Raw genomic sequence first — 22009 nt, 5'->3', positions numbered from 1 at the left:
TATATCACGTTTTATTTTGCTACTTCTTTGCTATGATTGGCTGGAGTAGTCTTAATTCCAGCAAAGACGAGCAAGGCTTCAGCAATTCTTAGACTTATATTAGCATAGCCTTACATTCTTGTAGCATTTTATAAACGTTAGTACTGTATTGCAGTGGGAATAGTAAGTTCATGCACTATTTATTGAATACTTAATAGTCTTTTATTGTCCTTCCTTCTCTAGTACCTTAGTATGATGCTTAATTACTTTTAAAATAGGAAATAATTAAATATTTTATTTTTACCCATAAACGCTTTAATCATTTAATCAGAATAACACAGTTCTAGAACTGAACTTTTATAGCAATTGAAGAAAATTGAGCTTCTTGCCTTATCTGTTATCCTACTGAACCTTGTGGGTTCAGTACAAAACCTTAAAATGTTACTGTGCTCCTCAACAAATAATCCTATCTACCATTTGTCCTTTTTGTGGTTGTTCAAATGACTTAATCAACTGAAAAAGAGTCCAAGCACTTATCTGAAAACTTACCTTGGTCATTAAGCCCCTCCCACTCAATCACATGACCTTTAAGCCACCTCCTGGTCACGTGATTGTCAAGCCACTCCCACCTGGTCACATGGTTGGCAAGCCACTCCTGCCCGGTCATGTGGCCACCAAGCCACACCCACACAATAAGCCACGCCCAGTGTGGTAGTAAGAATTTTTTTTTGCAGCCTTTCAATGTTCTAAATATATGGATTAAGGCTTCCTGAATTCTCAAGCAGACAGAATTCGGTGGGAACTGCCAAGTGACCATTTCCTCCTTTTGAAGCCCTTGTTCCGTCTCTCAAAGGTGGCCAGAACAACACAGACCAAAGTCTCATTTTCCCTTGGTTGAGTGGAGTTTAACCAAGTGAAACCGAAACGTTTAAACATCTACCACGGGCAGGTCCCAATGTCCTCATCCCTCGCGTGAAAGAAGAGCCGTTTCCGTCAGAGGAGAATAAGAAATCTGGTTCTATGTGATGACATGCAAGGACAGAAAGAAGAAAATACACTGCTCAAAAAAATAAAGGGAACACTTAAACAACACAATACAGTGATCCCCCGGTTATTGCGTCCCCGACCATTGCGAACAGGGTAATTTGCGATTTTTCAACCCGGAAGTCAAAACACCATCTACGCATGCGTGCCCTTTTTTTCTATGGGCACGCATGCGTAGATGGCGCCCGGCAGATCAGCTGCTGGGCGGCTTCCCTGGGTCTTCCCCCTCTTGCTGGCATCAGCGAGGAGTTTCCCCACCGCCCACGCAAACTCCTCGCTGCCGCTCGCCCGCCCTTCGCCCGCCCACGCCGTTTGCTCCCCCTCTTGCTGCCGGGAGGGCGAGAAGCCCTCCCCAGCACCCGCTCGCCCGCCCTTCGCCGCTCGCCCGCCCTTCGCCCTGGCCCGGAGCAGCCGACAGAGGTAGATATTCCAGCCCCCACCTGGTCCCGCCCGATCCTCCTCCCTGAGGCAGCTCGCCCTCCCATGGCCGCTTCCTCCACCCTCCATCGCAAGCCCTCGCCACCGCAGCCAATGCGCGCTGCGATCTTCAAGCCCGGCTCCTTTCGGACCAGCATCCCGGGCCAAGCAGCTGCCTTCCGTCACTGAGCCTGGCTGGCCCGGAAGATCGTAGCGCGCGTTGGCTGCAGCGGCGAGGGAAGCCAAGCCGGCAGCAATGTCGCCGCCGCTGCAGCCAACGCGTGCTACGATCTTCCGGGCCAGCCAGGCTCAGTGACGGAAGGCAGCCGCTTGGCCCGGGATGCTGGGCCGAGAGGAGCCGGGCTTGATCCGCTGAGCCTGGCTGGCCCGGAAGATCGTAGCGCGCGTTGGCTGCAGCGGCGAGGGAAGTCAAGCCGGCAGCAATGTCGCCGCCGCTGCAGCCAACGCGCGCTACGATCTTCCGGGCCAGCCAGGCTCAGCGGATCAAGCCCGGCTCCTCTCGGCCCAGCATCCCGGGCCAAGCGGCTGCCTTCCGTCACTGAGCCTGGCTCGCCCGGAAGATCGTAGCGCACGTTGGCTACGCTGGCGAGGGAAGCCAAGCAGGCGCGCCGTTCTCCGCTGACTCCTAAAGCGGGGAAGTTCGCCAGGAGTCAGCGGAGAACGGCGCAACTGTTTTAAAACGATCGGAGCTTTCCAATGAGTCCCGAAGACAAACGTCAAACTTCCGCGTTTGTCTTCGGGACTCATTGGAAAGCCGCGCGGGTGTTTTAAAACATCCCCGCCGACATGGGGGGCTTGCTAGCACCCCTCCAAACCCGGGTTGGGGGTTCGGGGGGGGGGGTGCTAGCGAGCCCCCCATGTCGGCGGCGACGTTTTAAAACAGCCGCGCCACCCCCAATCTTCGGCTCCTCGCTAGCGCTGTGGAAGTTAAAAACACCATCTGCACATGCGCAGATGGTGTTTTTACTTCTGCAGCGCTACTTCGCGAAAACCCGCTCGTTGCGGGGGGTCCTGGAACGGAACCATCGCAACGAGCGGGGGATCACTGTATAACTCCAAGTAAATAAAACTTCTGTGAAATCAAACTGTCCCCTTAGGAAGCAACACTGATTGACAATCAATTTCACATTCGGTTGTGCCCATTCAACTTTGTACAGAACAAAGTATTCAATGAGAATATTTCATTCATTCAGATCTAGGATGTGTTCTTTGAGTGTTCCCTTTATTTTTTTGAGCAGTGTATATATATTTGTGCCTTCGCTTTCTTTAAAAAATTAATCCTTATTAAGTTTTTTCCTTTCAAAACAACATATAAAAAAGACACAAAACAAAATCAAACAAAGTAACAACCCATCTCTTTCGCAGCTTTTTCATCCTATTTTCCTAAGTATTTACACTTTACAATATTGCTATTATTATTTTGATGATCACTTTTATATTATACGGTTCTTAGCTTTTCTATCTGGCTGTGGATATGTGTCACAGCCGTGGGGAAAGAATATACCAGGAAGCTATTTATGAGCTGCCGGTATCTATGGTGAGCCGTTCTTCTTCTGGAAGAACAACTCACTAAAAACACTGGAAACAAGCCCAGGTCGTCTTCAACGTACAACATTTTTTGGGGCAACTATCCAAAGTAACAACGGCACTGTGGAAGGTGAGACTTATGGCCGTTTTTCACACTTAGGACTGTTGCAGGATCCCCATGGTAACCTGATCAAATTTTGGACGCTTAGCCACTGACTCAATGTGTGCTTTCATCATAGCGAGATATGTACACCTTTTGTATATTTACAATGGGTCAATTTTGGTTGGTCAGCCAAAAGTCATGAATTCTGTAAGTCATTTATCTCCAGATGTCCAAGAACCTCAACACCTAGCATGTCTTTGTTGACGTGGGTGACGACCAACTTTGGAGGGTCAATTAACTGCTGTAAGTCAAGGACTACATTTATCACCCAAGAATCTGATACTAGGATCAAAATGATACTAAAATGTCTAGAATCTGAAAAGGTTCTTGGATGTTTATTATTATTATTATTATTATTATTATTATTATTATTATTATTATTATTATTATTATTATTATTATTATTATATTGATGGTTTTGACTGTAATAAAGGTCTATTATTATCTATCTATATTTATGATGGTTCATTTTTTGCGACCTTCTAAAAATTAACGGGGAAATCTACATGGGGCTACTCTTGAAGGATGTTCGGAGACTTCAGCTCTTGCAGAATGCAGCCGCGCAAGCAGTCGATGGGGTGGAGGTGGTCCACTTATGGCTACTACTGGTATGCTGTCCCAGACTGTTGTGGGTGGGGGTGTGCCCGTCGGTGCAAGATTCGGCTTTTGTGAATGAGCAGCATGCAAAATCTTGCGCGAGGACAATCAGGCGTATGAGATTTTGCACATTTTTTGTGATTTCTTTGCTTCCGCGCATGCGCAGAAGCAAAAAACCTGCCAAAAATCGGCAAAATCTCACATGCGAGAGCTTCCTCATGTGCAGAAGCAAATCTCTCACGGGTGCATTTGTGCATGCATCGGGGGTGCAGAGATACATGCACATCTCCATTTCCGCTACTGGAGCCCGATCCCAGCCGTACAGGCTGCAACCCATACTAGGTGTACCTAGATACACCCATGTAATATCATCAACGCCGATAAGGTCCCACAGAGTTGGCCCTGTCCAGGCCCTGTCGACTAAACAATGTCATCTGGCGGGCCCCAGGGGAAGAGCCTTCTCTGTGGCAGCCCCAGCCCTCCCCCCAGAGATCAGAACTGCTCCCACCCTCCTTGTCTTTCGTAAATTGCTTAAGACCCACTTGTATCTCCAGGCATGGGGGAATTGAGATATCTCCCCCAGGCTTATATAGTTTTATGTATGGTGTGCTTGTGTTGTTTGGTTTTTAAATGATGGGTTTTTAGATGCTTTCTTTTAAATATTAGATTTGTTACATTGTCAGATTGTTATTATTATTGTTGTGAGCCGCCCCGAGTCTGTGGAGAAGGGGAGCATACAAATCTAATAAATTATTATTGTTATTATTATTATTATTATTATTATTATTATTATTATTATTATCATCATCATATCATCATCATCATCATTCCGTAAGCTGCACTGGCTTCAGATTGGTCTCCGAACGCAATTCAAGGGGTTGTTTATCTGTTTGTTTATTCATTCATTCATTCATTTATTAGATTTGTATGGCGGCCTTCTCCAAAGACTCGAAGACTTATTACCTATAAAGCCCCACATGGCTTAGGGCCAGATTACTTGCGGGAGCGTCTTCTCCCTCACACATCCCAGTGACTGAGCCCACAGGGTTGGCCTTCTCCAGGTCCCGTCAGCCAAACAATGTCAGCTGGCGGGACTACAAGGAAGGGCCTTCTCTGTGGCGGCTTCGGTCCTCTGGAACCAACTCCCTCCCCCCTGGAGATTTGCATAGCCCTCATGACCTTTCAAAAGGGCTTAAAAACACGGCTTTGCCAACAGGCCTGGGTCTGTTGAGCATCAGACTCTGTTCTGGCTTGTAGCTATGAATGACTGATGTATGAACGTTTATATTGGGATTTAAACTGCATTTTTATTATTGTATTTTTTTATTGTTGTACGCCGCCCTGAGTCTATGTGGAGAAGGGCGGCCTATAAATTTAATAAAATAAAATAAAATAAAATAATGAAATAAAATAAGTAAAATAAGTAAAATAAATAAAATAAATAAAATAAAATAATAAAATAAAAAAGTCAGATTCACATTTACAACCATGTTACTAACTTAAACATGGCACGATTTGCTTACAAACAGCGGCAAGCAAAGTCAGCAAAAATGGGGCAAAACGTCACTTAATATTTACCCCATGTAGCAACAGAAATTTGGGGCTCAATTGTGGTCGAGGACTAACCTGTAGGCTTTTTTCAGTAAAGAGCCAAGAACTTCTCTTTTGATGTTAGAGATTAAATTTTAATGGGGGGGGGGCAAACTGGGGGACAAAAAACGTTGCTTGTGAAGCTTGTTGCTGAGGTTTATTGTACAGGAAAAGGAAATAAAGCAATATGTGAATAACTGTATGCAAGAAGGCCAGGACCGATGAGGAACTAAACCTGAGCCATATGAATATCTAATGCTGTACAGAAAGGATATATTTAGAGATAATCTTGCTATTAATTTTCTGTTCTATGAAATAGGACCTACATTGTTTTCAAAGTTTAAGCCCAATTAATAATCCAGAAGATCCTAAAACTTCTAGCAGCAAGAAAATGACTTCACGTGTGCTTATATCAATAAAGGGATTGATTTATTCATAAAATAAAGGATTTTTGAGTCGGGGGTTTCACTCCGAGAGCCGTGCATAGAACAATTCTAGACTAACCCAATATACCCTCATTGTGGGAAGAAGATTGGACAATGTTTCACAATCTGGTCAGATTTAAGATGTGTGGACTCTGTCTTAAAGTTATTAGGGCTGATGAACCCTATGTCAGTCCGAAGCCATCGTTGAGCTAGAGACTTTGACCTGCCACACTAATGCTGTAGAATGTATTCCTGTTGTGGGAATTTGGGAAGGGCTGTTACATGAGGGATGTAGAGATGTAGCCATAACAAATTCCTTCTAGAGCCTCAAGGTCATCCTTCGTTCAGTACCTGCCCGGAAGCTGATGGAACTAACCGATACATTGGCAGAAGACGAGTGGTCAAACATGATGAACTTGTGGGTGTGGGAACAAGGGCATGAACTTTAAACTGGGTGGAGAAACCCTCGTAGCTTTAGATTCGAGTTTCTCCCAGATGTTCCAACATGGCTCTGCTAATAAATTGGAACTTTGAGGAATACTTTGCCTTGGACTTTGATTTGATTTTCAATGCTATTTGGAACCCTGACACCCTAGTTTCGTTATTTTATCTCCTCCTCCTTGAATTAGCTGGGTTTCAGCTCAAATCCCTGGACTTAGAACATCTCCAGGCGCAATTCAAAGTGCTGGTTATGACCTTCAAAAACCCTACATGGCTTAGGACTAGATTACCTTCAGGACTGCCTTCTGCCTCACATGCATCCCAGCGGCCAGTTAGGTCCCACAGTATCGGCCTTCTCCGGGTTCCATCAACCAGACAGTGTCAACTGACGGGGCCTAGAGAAGAGTCTTCTCTGTGGTGGCCCCGGCCCTCTGGAACAAACTCCTTCCGGAGATACGTACCGTCTCCTCCCTCCTGGTCTTTTGTAAAGCTTTGAAGACCCCCCTCTGCTGGCGGGTATGGGGGCTGTGAGTGTTGAGATTGTCTCCAGACGATATTATGAATTATTGATTGGATGAATGTGTATGAATGTAAAGGGGGTTTTTTCTAACGCTTTTAGTAATTTTGCATAATTATTTTTAAAGTAATTTAGGTTTCTTTATATGCACTGTTGCGTTCTACAGCCTAATAAATTTCCCCAGAACCTAAACAACATTGTGAATTCAACACATTGTCTTGTCGTCTTCCATCTTACGCGGTCGAGTTTCGTGTCAACACTCAAGGCTCAGGGCCCTGGACATGACCCCCTGAGTTTGGGGAAGCGGGTAAAGTTTTTTTTAAAGGAGATTCGGGTTATTGTCAGAGTTCCAAGTAACGCCCAAAATGAAAGAAAACTCGGAGGCGTAGGTTTCCTCAAATTTCCTTTTTATTAGAGACGGCGTATTGGTAGATCTGGAAAAACCCAAATCTGAAAGCTTCCGGTTTTCCACACCCAAAAGTAAGTTCAAGCTCAGCAGCTCAAGATTGACTCAGTCTTCCGTCCTTCTGAGGTGGGTAAAATGAAAACCCAGATTGTTGGGGACAAGAGGCTGATTCTGTAAAGCGCTTAGAGAGGGATGTAAAAGCATAATAATGCGGCATACGGTGTTCCCTCGATTTCCACGGGGGATGCGTTCCGAGACCGCCTGCGAAAGTCAAATTTCCACGAAGTAGAGATGCAGAAGTAAATACACCATGTTTGGCTATGGACAGTATCACAAGCCATCCCTTAACACTTTAAACCCGTAAATTACCATTTCCCATTCCCTTAACAACAATTTACTCACCATTATTACTGGTACTCACCATTGAATAAGACACTTAGTGATCCTGATATTTATAAACATAATTATTTATTAACAATAATTATTTTTTTGTTATTTACTTGCAAAAATTATTAATTTGGCAATAATGTATGACGTCATCGGGCGGGAAACACCATGGTATAGTGAAAAAACCACGACGTATTTTTTAATTAATATTTTTTGAAAAACCGTGGTATAGGCTATTCGCGAAGTTTGAACCCGCGAAAATCGAGGGAACACTGTATATGCCTAAATGCTATTGCTATGCTATGGTGGCGGAGAAGAAGAGAAAAAAAGGGAAAGGGGGGCAGAAAGGAGGAGAAGGAATCCATCCCCTTCAGAGGTGATTTGTGTAGGGGATACCAAACCTGAACAAGTTTTCACAGAAGCCCGAGTCTTCTGTATTGTTCGGTTTTTCATTAAAAGGCAGGATGATGTGGACGCTTCAGGAAACAGGTGTTTTCCTGAAACAGCATTGCAGAAGGCTTTGCGACCTGCGGTTACAATCCATTTCTTTTGGAAAACCATGTTTGCTAATTCTGACAGCTTTTTTTCAGGGTGGTGGTGGTAATGTCTATTAGGCACTCAAGAGTTTTGCTTTGATCTTAGGTAGAGAAGGAAGAGGAGGAGGAGGAGAAGAGGAAGGAGAAGAGGAAGAGGAGGAGAAGGAAAAGAAGAAGAGGAGGAGGAGGAAGAGAAACAGCTGTATGCAGTGGTTAAAAGTAAGAAGAGAAATAGTTGTATGCAGTGGTTAAAAGAAGAGAAATAGCTGTATGCAGAGGTTAAAAATAAGAAGAGAAACAGCTGTATGCAGTGGTTAAAAGTGCTGGGTTAGAAGCAGGAGCCAATGTGTTCTGAATCCAGCAGGTTCTGATAAGTTCTGGAGAACCAGTAGTGGAAATTTTGAGTAGTTCAGAGAACTGACAAATACCACCTCTGGCTGGCCCCAGAATGGAGTGGGATACTACATTTTGCAGTATCCTTCCCCTGCCACACCCACCAAGTCACGCCCACAGAACCGGTAGTAAAAAAAAATGGATTTCATCACTGGTTGTAATCCAGGGTCAGGCATAAGCCAGCTGGATGATTTGGGTCAATCATTCTACCCCAAATCTAGGGAAACGGTACCTACAAGTCCCTTCCATAAGTTCTGTTATCAATGTTTCGGTGGTCATCTAGAATCAGGGTTGACTTCACAAACCAAGTGATGGTGTTATCCTTTGCCCTAAGCCAATGTTTCTCCCTCTTGGAAACTTGAAGAAGTCTGGGCTTCAGCTCCCAGAATTCTGCAGGCAGCAGGAGGAATGACAGGATTGAGAATCTTGATCAATTTTGTCTGACCTTAGAAGCCAAACAAAGTTGAGTCTTGTTAGAAACATAGAAGACTGATGTCAGAAAAAGACCTCATAGTCCATCTAGTCTGCCCTTATACTATTTCCTGTATTTTATCTTAGGATGGATCTATGTTTATCCCAGGCATATTTAAATTCAGTTACTGTGGATTTACCAACCACGTCTGCTGGACATTTATTCCAAGCATCTATTACTCTTTCAGTAAAATAATATTTTCTCACGTTGCTTCTGATCTTTCCCCCAACTAACCTCAGATTGTGCCCCCTAGTTCTTGTGTTCATTTTCCCATTAAAAACATTTCCCTCCTGAATCTTATTTAATCCTTTAACATATTTAAATGTTTTTGATCATGTCCCCCCTTTCTCTTCTGTCCTCCAGACTATACAGATTAAGTCCATAAAGTTAGCAGAGGGATGGAAGACCAGGGACTGGAGGGATAGAGCGAGATTTAAAAAATGAAACAAAACTTCGAAGTAGGAAGTTGCCAACAAGCGCAGCGTGGATGTGTTATTAAGTCAACAGCAGCACAGCGGGTTTCAAAGACGGCTTTGCTTTCCCTTAATTGAATAAACCTCATTTGGCTGAACCTGGGCAAGAAGCTAAGCCATAAATCATCACTTCCAAAACCCACAGTGGCTAAGCCCATGTGTGTTTCAGCCAAACTTGAAGAATGACATGGTGGCTTAATGGAATGGGCGAAGCTGGGCTGGGATCTGGAACCACAATGGCTCACATTAGAATCCCCAGTGATCGATCAGGACGGCAGAATTGGGTAAGGGAGGGCGCACCATTTAAAGACTGAAGATCAATTTCTATCGTTACATTTTATTTGTTTGTTTGTTTATATGCACTTCGGCAAAAGGAATCCTCAGTCTGAGTATTGTATTGACAGTTCTGTGTTAGTAAAAACTTCAGAAGAGAAGGATTTAGGGGCAGTGATTTCTGACAGTCTCAAAATGGGTAAACAGTGCAGTCAGGCGGTAGGGAAAGTGAGTAGAATGCTTGGTTGCATAGCTAGAGGTATAACAACCAGGAAGAGGGAGATTGTGATCCTACTGTACAGAGCGCTGGTGAGACCACATTTGGAATACTTTGTCCAATTCTGGAGACTTCATCTACAAAAAGATATTGATAAAATTGAACGGGTCCAAAGACAGGCTACAAGAATGGTGGGAGGTCTTAAGCATAAAACTTATCAGGAACGACTTCATGAACTCAATCTGTATAGTCTGGACTCTGGAGGACAGGAGGGAAATGGGGGACATGATTGAAACATTTAAATATGTTAAAAGGTTAAATAAGGTTCAGGAGGGAAGTGATTTTAATAGGAAAGTGAACACAAGAACAAGGGGGCACAACCTGAGGTTAGTTGGGGAAAAGATCAGAAGCAACGTGAGAAAATATTATTTTACTGAAAGAGTAGTAGATGCTTGGAACAAACTTCCAGCAGTCGTGGTTGGTAAATCCACAGTAACTGAATGTAAACATGGCTGGGATAAACATACTGTATATCCATCCTAGTCCAAATGCAGAAATAGTATAAGGGCAGACTAGATGGACCATCAGGTCTTTTTCTGCCGTCAATCTTCTATGTTTCTATTTGATTTCTATGTTGCCCTTCTGCTGAGACTCAGGACATGTTTAGAAATCTAATAAAACTATATCCTAAAAACCCAGTTAAAAATTAGACAAGCAGATTCATACATCATACGACCAACATTCGTTCATCAGGCGGGGCCAAATATCAGTGTTTCAATGGCCCCAAGCCAGCTTTAGGGAAGGAAGGGGAGAATGGCGGAAGTACAAATCCCTAGGGGGAGCTCGTTCCACAGGGCCGGGGCCACCACAGAGAAGGCTCTTCCCCTAGGCCCTGCCACATGTCATTGTGTAGCTGATGAGACCTGGAGAAGGCCACATCTGTGGGACCTGACTGGCCGCTGGGATGTATGAGGCATAAGACTGTCCTATACATGGAGGGACCCTGGTCCCCCCAGTGTGCTATTCTTCTAATTTTGTAAAAATATTGTTGCTGGCTCTCTACATGCACTCTTATAAATATGGAGTTATTTTTCATTGAAAAAATTGCATTAAGGGTAGTGTAACAAAACAATATCTCAATAAAAGAGAGTATTTGTAGCATGAAATGAGGTTTCCTTGGTGCTCTCTGGGCTTGATCGTTTTCTTGCAGACGTTTCATTACCTGACTAGGTAACATCATCAATGCTAACCCCACTCCTTTCTAGCAATTGATGATGTTATCTAGTAGGGTAAGGAAAAATCTGCAAGAAAATTACCAAGCTCAGAAAGCATAAGGAGCCCTGAAAACAGACTCTTAAAGTTGAAGTCCACCAATTGTAAAAGTTGCTGGGGTTGAGTAATATTAGTCTTGGAGATGAAGGATAATGAGCTGGAATCGGTATACAAATCTAATTAGATAGATAGATAGATAGATAGATAGATAGATAGATAGATAGATAGATAGATAGACAGACAGACAGACAGACAGACAGACAGACAGACAGACAGACAGACGAGATAGAATAGAATATAGATAGATAGAAGATAGATATAGATAGATAGATGATAGATGATAGATAGATAGATAGATAGATAGATAGATAGATAGATAGATGCAGAAGTGTCAAAGATAATATATCAGTTTAATCGCACTTTGGAAATAAAGGAGGTTCAGCCAGCTCTGTTTACCCATGAAAACATTCCCTTCTGCGGAAACTAAAATATCTGGAATTATTTCAAGATCACACTGACCTGCCTGGGGAGAGGACCTGGAAAATCACAAGCTAAAACAAGTTTAAAAATTCCCAAATGGAGAAGGCTGATCTTACGCCGCTGGAGTCAAATTAACTTATTTCTCTGTTTTATGACCACTTGGAGCATTCTGAAGTGAGCAATCTTTTCCAAGACTGATCCGACCTTTAGAGTCAATTAAATCTGGGGGGGGGGGGGGGGTGTTTAGAGGAAGATGTCAAAGCGCCTTGTATGACACATTTGCCCTCGGTTAAAGAGGATTATTCTGCGAAATAATAAAGTAAGCCTTTCCAATCTCAGGGGCTGCCACAAAGAAGAGGGAGTCAAACTATTCTCCAAAGCACCTGAGGGTAGAACAAAAAGTAATGGGTGGAAACTAAATAAGGAGACAAGCAATTTAGAACTAAAGAGAAATTTCCTGACAGCTAAAACAATTAACCAGTGGAACAGAAGTTACCTCCAGAAGTTGTGAATGCTCCAACATTGGAAGTTTTTAAGATGATGTTGCATAATGTGGGAATAGAAGACTTCCAAGGTCCCTTCCAACTCGGTGGTGGTGGTGGTGGTGGTGGTTGTTCTTCTTCTTCTTATTATTATTATTATTATTCATTCATTCATTCATCCATTCATTGGATTTGTATGCCGCCCCTCTCCGTAGACTCGGGGAGGCTCACAACATACAATAGAACAATTCACAACAAATCTAATAAATTTAAAACATTTCTACTTCTTCTTCTTCTTCTTCTTTCAACAATTATGCAACACAGCAAACAAGATCACTATGCTGGATTTCGTATTTCACCACCAGTCGGGTGCTTCCCAAGCACCTAGGACTGCATGACGTAGCGGCAAATTATGTGTGCCGATCCCACTAAAGATGCCTTTTGCAATTGACAGATGAAGACTTTGTCAGTTCCGATGGTTTTCAAATGTCCGCTGAGATCTATTTTTATTATTATAACTGAATTGTCCCCAAAGGCAACCTTGATTGGGCAGCTTCAAGGTTCAACCTGTTACACAAACACAATCCACCCGAAAGATCTAGCGAAAACTTGTTTCTTTTTTTCTTTTAGAGGAAAGCCCTTCTCAATCGCAATAAGACACGTTATTATGTCTTCCAACCCGCAGCAATAAAACGCACAAGAACAGCCATAAACCTATTTCTAGATCAAAATGTGCCAGGGATGTTCCCTAAGCATTTCACGAGATTGCTACAGGGTGAAAGAATGAAGTATAAGGTTCACCTGCCTCATATAAACATCCTTCACCAAATGAAGGTTCTTCATCAAACCTTCTAGGCCCGAGGTCCTTCGTTCAGGGAGTTCCTGAGGTCCTCCCCCTTGCTGGGATGAAGCAAAAGATCAGGTCATTCAGGTATGTCCAAAAGGTGAGGTTAAACGTGTCAAGATGGTGGCTGAGATGTTGTGATCAAAGTTCCACCTGTTTTGTTATGTGTGTGTCATGCACACTGCACATTTAACAGAGGTGGAACTTCAGTCACACCACTGCAGTCGTAAGTCGTGACCTTGGATTTCTTTGAGGACATCCTTGTGGGAAAGACTATTTTGGACCAACAATGTCCAAAAAGAAAACTTCCATATGTTTGGCTACAACTCTCTCCCATTGCTTAATTCATGGGCAATTATTCAACCTACCAAAATAAAAATTGTTTGGAATATCTTAGGCTCAATTCTGGAAAAATAAACTGATACCGTCAGAAAACAATACAATTGATAAAATTTATAAATGCACTGAAATGGACAAAACGACCATGGAAATTAAGGAAATAAACAATTTGTAATATTACAATACTTGGAATCTATGGTATAAATGGATGGAGAATAGAAATATGGTAAAGTGATATAATGTGTAACGGCATACAAAAACAGATAATCATATATAATGTAATTAACAATTTGTAAAGGTAAATACAAACTGATAGATATAGAAATGGAAATATATATATAAAAATGGAAATATAAGAAACATGGTGAAATGGATAAGATTTGTAAAAAAAAAGATAGATATTGTAATGTATATGCCTTCTTTTATTTATTACTTTGTAAAACTCAATAAAGAAAACTTTAAAAAATATTGTTTGGCTTTCTTGCCTCAACTTTCATAAATGGATACAGCCTGTCCTTTATCTTTAAAGGAAAAACAAGCACATTTGCCTCAAACTTTCATAAATGGATACATCTTGTCCTTTATCTTTATGTTCTTCCACGAGGAAAAACGAGCACATTTTTCTTTGATAAAGTTTCTGTCCAGTCTTTTCTGGCTTTCTTGAGATGAACAAAGTCAGAAATATCAAAGGAAAACACAAAAACAGATGCTCAGAACTAAAAAATTGATCGTGATTTATTTTATGGGTTTCCAAAGGAGAGGGATTGAGATTTTCCAACTCAATCTTGACAAGTAAGTGGGAGTTAGGATGAAGAGGGGGAAAAAAGATGTTTTCATAATTTGTGTTTTGTTTTGTTTTTTTAAAAGAAGCATGGCTCTTGACTGGACATCTTTCATACGATGCTTGGTCAGTCCAACAATTACTAATTTCCAGAAAAACTGAATCATGAGCCAGTCAGTCATATTAGCTCCAAACATCCTGCAAATTTATTGCAAAGATAAATTTGGGTGGATAAATTTCTTCATTCTGGTACGATAACAAAAATTTGGAACTTGGAAATCAGATGCTATCATGTTTTTCCAAAAATAAAGACAGGGTCTTATTTTCTTTTGACTCCTGAAATATGGCCTTAGCCTTACCATCGGGGGGGGGGGAGGCATTATTTTGGGGGTGCATTTTGTTTTTCTTGCCTAAACTTGGAACCTTACTTTTTTCACCACTGAATTTCATTTTGTTAGATAGCGCCCATTGTTCATGTTTGCCAAGATCCTTCTATATTTTGCACTTATCTTCTGGAGTGTTGGTTATTCCTGCCAGTTTGATGTCATCTGCTAATTTGATGAGTTCCCCATCAATCCCCTCGTCCAAATCATTGATGAAGATGTTGGATAGTTGCCGATCAATTTCCGGTCACAATTCAAAGTGTTGGTCTTGACCTATAAAGCCCTTCATGGCACCGGACCAGAATATCTCCGGGACCGCCTTCGGCCGCACTAATCCCAGCGACCAATTAGGTCCCACAGAGTTGGCCTTCTCCGGGTCCCGTCGACTAAACAATGTCATTTGGCGGGTCCCAGGGGAAGAGCCTTCTCTGTGGCGGCCCTGACCCTCTGGAACCAGCCACCCCCAGAGATTAGGATTCTCCCACCCCCCTTGCCTTTCATAAACTCCTTAAAACCCACCTCTGCCGTCAGGCATGGGGGAACTGAGACATCTCCCCTTGCCTATGTAGTTTTATGTATGGTATGTTTGTGTGTATGCTTTTTAAATAATGGGTTTTTAGCTTCCTAATTATTGAATTTGTATTATATATTGTTTTCTGTTACTGTTGTGAGCCGCCCTGAGTCTGCGGAGAGGGGCAGCATACAAATTAAATGAATGAATGAATGAATGAATGAATGAATAAATAAATAGTACTGGGCCTAAAACAGAGCTTTGGGGCACTCCACTACATACATCCCTCCTGGTAAATGCAGTTCCATTGAGCACTACATGTTGAGTGCGGTTGGTTAGCCAGTTTTGAACCTATCTGATAGTGTTGCTGTCCATCCCACATTTTTCTAGTTGGTCTAGTAGTAGATTATGGTCTACTTTGTCAAATGCCTTACTGAAGTCCAAGCAAATCACATCGAAAGCATTTGCCTGGTCCACTAATTTTGTCACTTTGTCAAAGAATGCAATAAGATTAGTCTGGCATGAATTTTAGGAAAGAATTCAAGTTTTCATTTTACTGCTCCTCCATCCTCCCAATGTATTTTAGATGTTAGATTTTGAATCTGTCTCTTTTCCTGGAGCTCATATTCCTAACTGTCTCTGATTTTTCCCCAATGTATAAGTGAGATATTTGGGGTTGAAGGCTAGGAGGCTCGAGACAATTAAGTGAGCTTTTGTGGCTTTAACCCTGTCGAGAGAGGATGTCATGTTCTTTCGAAAAGGAAAATCTTTCTGAGGTTGAGCTGCCATCAAGGACGGCAGCTACCATCGATGGAGGCAGCAGTTCTTCTCCTGCCATGTCTTCCCGTTGAGAAAAGTCAAGAAAATAACATGAATGAACTCCAACGCGTGGGAAGAAACCGGGGCCGGCAGCTTTTGATGTGAATGAGAGAGAGAGATGTGCCGAAGAGGTTTATCTGAGGACAGACGAAGGGGAGCCGAGCCTTCTCCAGCCACGTGAAAGGAAAGCATCATCTCTCGCATACAGAGCACGTTCAGCTCCAGGCCTGCACTCTGGGCGACCTCAATCCTCTCCCCAAACACGGGATTGAAGCATTTCAAAGGAGCCACCCTTGGCATTTGCAGCCCCTGCCCCAGGCTTAAAAATAGCTTTGGCTGTCATTTATAGAAGCTTTGCAGGGAAAGCAGCGCGGCTCTGTCCTCTGGAGAAGGATGCTATGGGAGGGGGAAGATCACCTTTGGGCTTTTATTGTCCTCCTCCTCTGGATTCTGAGAGTCAGCTGGCCACACACGAGACCCAGGGAAACGTTTCGGAGCATGCACTGTGCAGGGAAAGGCTGCACTGCCCGTTTTGAAGGAGACACGAGCTCCGCAAAGGTGACATTCTCACCTTCGATTGAGCAGCTCTGAAATTACTTGGTGACTGGAGGCCAAGAGCTACACGCCCATACATTCTCAAACGGGAAACCGTCTTTGGTGATGGAATGCCTTCCTCTAAAAACCAGGGATGGTGAACCTTTTCGGCACTCACACAGAAATGTCTCCCGCACACTCGTCGGGGCCGCGCTCCAAAAAAAGACAAACTTCTGGGTCCTAGCACCCATGTGCGCCCAACTATCAGCTGGCTGGTATGCATACACATGCTGGTTTTGGGCACTGCTGTGAGCAAAGGGAGCGTGTTCTGGAAAAGCCGAACTTCCGGGTTCTGGTGTGCAGACGCACCCGACAATCAGGTTGGCCGGCACGCATGCGCACATCGGTTTGCAGCACTGCCATGCTTGCAGACAGCTGATCATCACGCACGCATGGGGCTCAGAAAGGGAAGGTTTCACATGCCACTTTGGGCACGGGTGCCATAGGTTTGCCATCACGGTCCTAGTCCTCTCTCCCAAGACCCAGGGTCAGAATCTTATCCTTTTCCTAAAAGTATATTCGCAATTCAATCATTCCGTCGACTAAACAATGTTGTTTGGCGGGCCTCAGGGGAAGAGCCTTCTCTGTGGCGGCCCCGGCCCTCTGGAATCAACTCCCCCCGGAGATTAGAACTGCCCCCATCCTCCTTGTCTTTCATAAACTACTCAAGACCCACCTGTGCCGCCAGGCATGGGGGAGTTGAGACACCTTTCCCCCAGGCTCTTTATATTTTATGTTTGGTATGTATGTGTTGTTTGGTTTTTAAATATGATAGGGTTTTATACGCTTCTTTTTTAATATTAGATTTGTTTCGCTATAATATTGTTTTTTATTATTGTTGTGAGCCGCCCCGAGTCTTCGGAGAGGGGCGGCATACAAATCTAATAAATTATTATTATTATTATTATTATTATTATTATTATTATTATTATTGCATATTAAGCATATTTTTATCCAAGCAGATAACTTGCAGTAATCCTTTGCCCTTTTGTAGATGTAGAATGTTTATTCCAGTCTCCTCCGTTGGTGAAAAAGCTTGTGTTAAGAATTTGAATTAGGGCTGTAAATCAATTGCAGGTTTCTTTTTTTTTATTAAAGATACAATTAATGTATGGGTAGTCCTGGACAACTGAGTACAAAATGTCTGTTGTTGTTGTTGTTGTTATTTCGATTTCTAGGCCACCCTTCTCTGTAGACTCAGCACGGCTTACAACATAAAATGGATACATACAAATAGACAGTAGAAATCAAAAATTAAAACTAAGAGTTTAAAACTAAATCCCTTAAACATGCTAAAAACTAGTTTACCAAACCTAAAAAAAAACCATGTTATTTAGAACAATTCATTCACATTCATCCCTAACTTTGTCATAAGTGTCTATATTCAAGAGCCCCAAGCCTGCCGACAAAGATGTGACTTTTAACATCTTCCCAAAGGCCAGGAGAGTGAAAGCAGTGCGAATCTCTGGGGGGGGGGGAGTTGAGTCCAAAGGACCGGAGCCACCACAGAGAAGGCCCTTCCCCTTGGGCCCGCCAGCTGGCCTTGCTTGGCTGATGGGACCTGGAGAAGGCTAACTCAGTGGGATCTGACTGGCCGCTGGGATACATGAGTCAGAAGACGGTCCTGTAGGTAACCTCGTCCCATGCCATGTAGGGCTTTATAGATGACAACCAACACTTTAAATTGCATTCGAAGACCAATCGGAAGCCAATGTTGCAAGGCAAGAGTCGTACAGCGAGTTTTGACCCCTTTTACGATCTTTCTTGCCAGTGTTACGTGAATCACTGCAATTGTTAAATTGGTCGCACGGGTCTTAAGTGAATCTGGCTTCCCTACTGACTTTTGCTTGTCAGGTCTCAAAAAGTGATGAGATGACCTCGAGACACTGCAACCGTCATAAAGAGATGCCAGTTGCCGAGGGTCCAAATTCTAATTACGTGACCAGAGATGCCCCAATGATTGTAAGCATGAAAACAGCTGTAAGTCATTCCATCCATCCCCCGGGCTGTTGCAACTTCGAATGGTCACTAAATGAATGGTTATAAGTTAAGGACCACCTGTATAGGGTTCAAGTATTATATATGTCATGGCCAGGCCCAGAGATGGACTGTTAGGGTGGAACAGTGATGTGTGCTCACCCCCGTGGCTCTGAGTGCTAGCGGAGTCCAGCGCAATTCTGCTACTGCACCTGGGCCACGGGCGCCCCTGCGTGTCCGTGCGTGATTTCGCTACCTGCCCAGGTGCAGGGTAATATGAGCGGAGGTGGCACAGTGGATAGAGTGCAGTACTGCAGGCCACTAAAGCTGACTGTTAGATCTGCAGGCCAGCAGTTCAAATCTCATCACCGGCTCAAGGTTGATTCAGCCTTCCATCCTTTCGAGGTGGGTAAAATGGGGACCCGGATTGTGGGGGCAATAGGCTGGCTCTGCTTAAAAGTGCTATTGCTAACATGTTGTAAGCCGCCCTGAGTCTAAGGAGTAGGGCAGCATAAAAAAAAAATCAAATCAAATCAATCAATAAATCATCAACCAGGATCCCGTTGATTCGGCCTTTAGGAGACTGAGAAGGTGGTTATTTTCTGAGCTCTAAACCACTCCCTTGGAGAACACTGAACTGACCTTTAACAAGAGAGATGGCGATTATCTCTACACTCAATTACTCCTGTTGCTTGTAGTCACAATCGGGCAGGCGGTTGTAAACATCCCATTTATCTCCACTCCCTATTTGGTTTCCATGTCACCCTTTTATTAGCAAATAAACACAAGAAAAGCTTTCATGCCAGAGACAGCACATGTATTGCAACCATAAAGTGTTTATTTGGCTAGTTCATTAACCATCTGTAAGACAGTTCAGTTTTGGTCTGCATCCTTCTATAAAAGAGTTCAAGTTTTCAAGAGACCTCCAATACATACATAGCAAAGTAAAACGACAGCACACATTTCAGACCAAAATACAAGACTTTGCTTTTACATTTTATAAAACCCGATCAATGCAAACTACATTAAAAAAAAAAAGAGGTTACAGACTTTCAGTTATTTATCCTTAATACAGTATTTTGCTAGAGTTTGCACTGTGGCCATAGAGCACAATCCATGTGCTTTAAATTAAAACAAACACAAACACCCTTTTATGTACCCAACATTATATTGAACATGTAAACAAAGTACCACTTAAATCCAAGAAACCATTTCTGTACTCCGTTTTGTAACATGTAAACTTCAAAAGTACACCAGTGAGAGGGGGGTGGGAAAAATAATAATAATAAGTGTTCTTAAATAGCCCGTATGCAACGTTTTCCACAAAAAGGAACAAGATGGGCAGGCTTAAGGCATGTGAAATTATCCGAAAGTATTATAAAGTTGCATAAAGTGATCCGACAATTGAGCGCTCCAATTTGGGCGCAAGCGTTCTATGCTTTTCCATGAGTGAAGACTCAAATGTGGGAAGAGCAGTGATGCCAATGGAAGGTATCTAAAATCGAAATTTCTTCTCTTTTAGCAATTCTCACAGTGGGGAGATTTCAATGTGGTCAAAGTACGGAATTTCTCACTCCTGCTCCAAATTCTTTGGACCAATTTGCTTATCTGTTTGTTTTGCAACTTCGGATTCTTTTAGGTTGTTTTTTTTTTAAAGTGAAATGAAAGAAAGCAAACACCAGTATGTGGTTAACTCTGCGAAGTGGAGATGGGTATCAGGCCATTTCCTCTGGGCTGTCTATCATGCAACTGACAGCCCCTAAGATTGATTACTGTCTACCGGTCCACAGAGCCCCTTGCTTGCCCAATGAATAAATAAATAAAAATTCAATGGGATTTCTCAGAGTTTGACACCCCCTCCCCTTTTTAAATTAACAACCACTATATTAAACACTTGGAAAAGAAATACAAAGAGCACCGAGAACACAACTCAACACATATTTAATATCATCTGTTTTATTGCAAAGCCCAGTTTTCACTCATCCATCACAAAGCGCTACTCAAACTGCACTTTTTCCCCCTCTTCAAATACAACCACATAGGTTAGCATGCAGGACACTCAAACAAGCTCCTTAACGCTTCCTAAAAATCAAAACCGATGCAAACTAGGAAGAGATCTGGGATCCCTTAAAGGAGGGGTCCCCAAACTTGTCAACTTTAAGACTCCCAGTTGAAGTCCACAAGTCCTAAAGCTGACAAGTTTGAAGATCTCTGGCCTTAAATCTAGAACATAAAAAAATCCAAGTATACTGCACATCAAATATTAAATTTGTTCAGATGCCATAAATGAGAGTCAAAGAGACTCATTTCTGTAACACAAAAACAGTGGTATTGGGGGACAAATATACAACAGCATGGAGTGACATTTAAAGTGCAAAGGATAAGCAATAAATAGAAAAGGGAATTAACATTCTACCAACAGGTTTGATCAAATGTTTTTTTAAAACATGTTTTTGCGTATAGATGTTTTCCAGGTCCAACACTAGTTATAATCTTGGGTACCTTTTAATTTAAAAATTAAAGACTGGAAAATTTGGGGGAAGCTTCAACCTGAATCTTAGGAAAGCGGGGATAGTCAAAATAGACAGATTATACCTTCTACTTCAGGATTCACTTCGAGTAACACAATTTCTTGCTGACACGGTTATAGGAGTTAGCTTGGATTGATGCTTGGCCGACATCTGTTTGATGTTATAAGTGGGCTTAAAAAGACGGAGACCGATCGGTTTATTTCCTTCATTTGATTTTGGAGGCTGCCTGATTCCAACTGACTCGGGGTATACCTCACCATATAAAACGAGTAGATAAAAATTAATCCCCACAATGACAAAACAGTACATGTTGAGTTCGCTTAAAGGTAAAATATGACATCTGAACAAATCCGGTTGACCGAGTTTATAATGCAAAAGCCATTTTGGAGGTCTAGTTAGCACATATGTCCCATATCTTTTACAGAAGACTGTTGAATATAAGGGTATTTTATTATTGGCAATTTACAGGTCTTAATATTGTGAATTCTCTCATGGCACTGCGTAAGTAATTTCAGGTAAATTTGCACGGTGTGTTTTAAAATCAAGTTTTGAGCTGATTCCTGTTAATCTTCTGATTACCTGGATTTCAATTTCAGTAACCTGGTGGAATTCACAAGCTCGCTTAAAGTGTGTACAAATCAACGGATGATATGTACAGCTTACGCGGGATTTTTTTTTTAACACTTAGTGTACTATTTCTCATTCAGTTTCTGATTCCCATGTTATTAATGACTCTGGATATTTCATGTTAAGCCTTAAGGTAACAATTAGAACAAAGTAGACTACTACTGCTGCTACTACTACACGAACAAGAGAGGTAAGTCTTCTGAAATTCAGCAGTTCAACTGTAAAACTTCTTCCAATGTATTTTCTGGTGAAGATGAGTCAGAGATAGAACAGTAACGATTGTTTTCTATTTTAGATGGCTAGGCTATGAATCTCTCTTTCCCAATTGGAAAAACATCTCAAGCTAGCTGTACACTTTTAGAGAAGTCAGATGCTATTAACTCTCCAGAACAGAAGAGTAAAGGGCTCGACCCCAACGAGCAGAGATCCAGGCAAAGCACACAGCGTTGGGAAATAGTTGCGTTCTCCTGCCTATTATACCTGCTTGGGTC

The sequence above is a fragment of the Erythrolamprus reginae genome, chromosome 9 (assembly GCF_031021105.1).
Source record: "Erythrolamprus reginae isolate rEryReg1 chromosome 9, rEryReg1.hap1, whole genome shotgun sequence".
In the NCBI taxonomy this organism is placed as follows: Eukaryota; Metazoa; Chordata; class Lepidosauria; order Squamata; family Dipsadidae; genus Erythrolamprus; species Erythrolamprus reginae.
The sequence above is the reverse complement of the archived record's forward strand: the minus strand, read 5'-3'. Positions refer to the sequence as shown.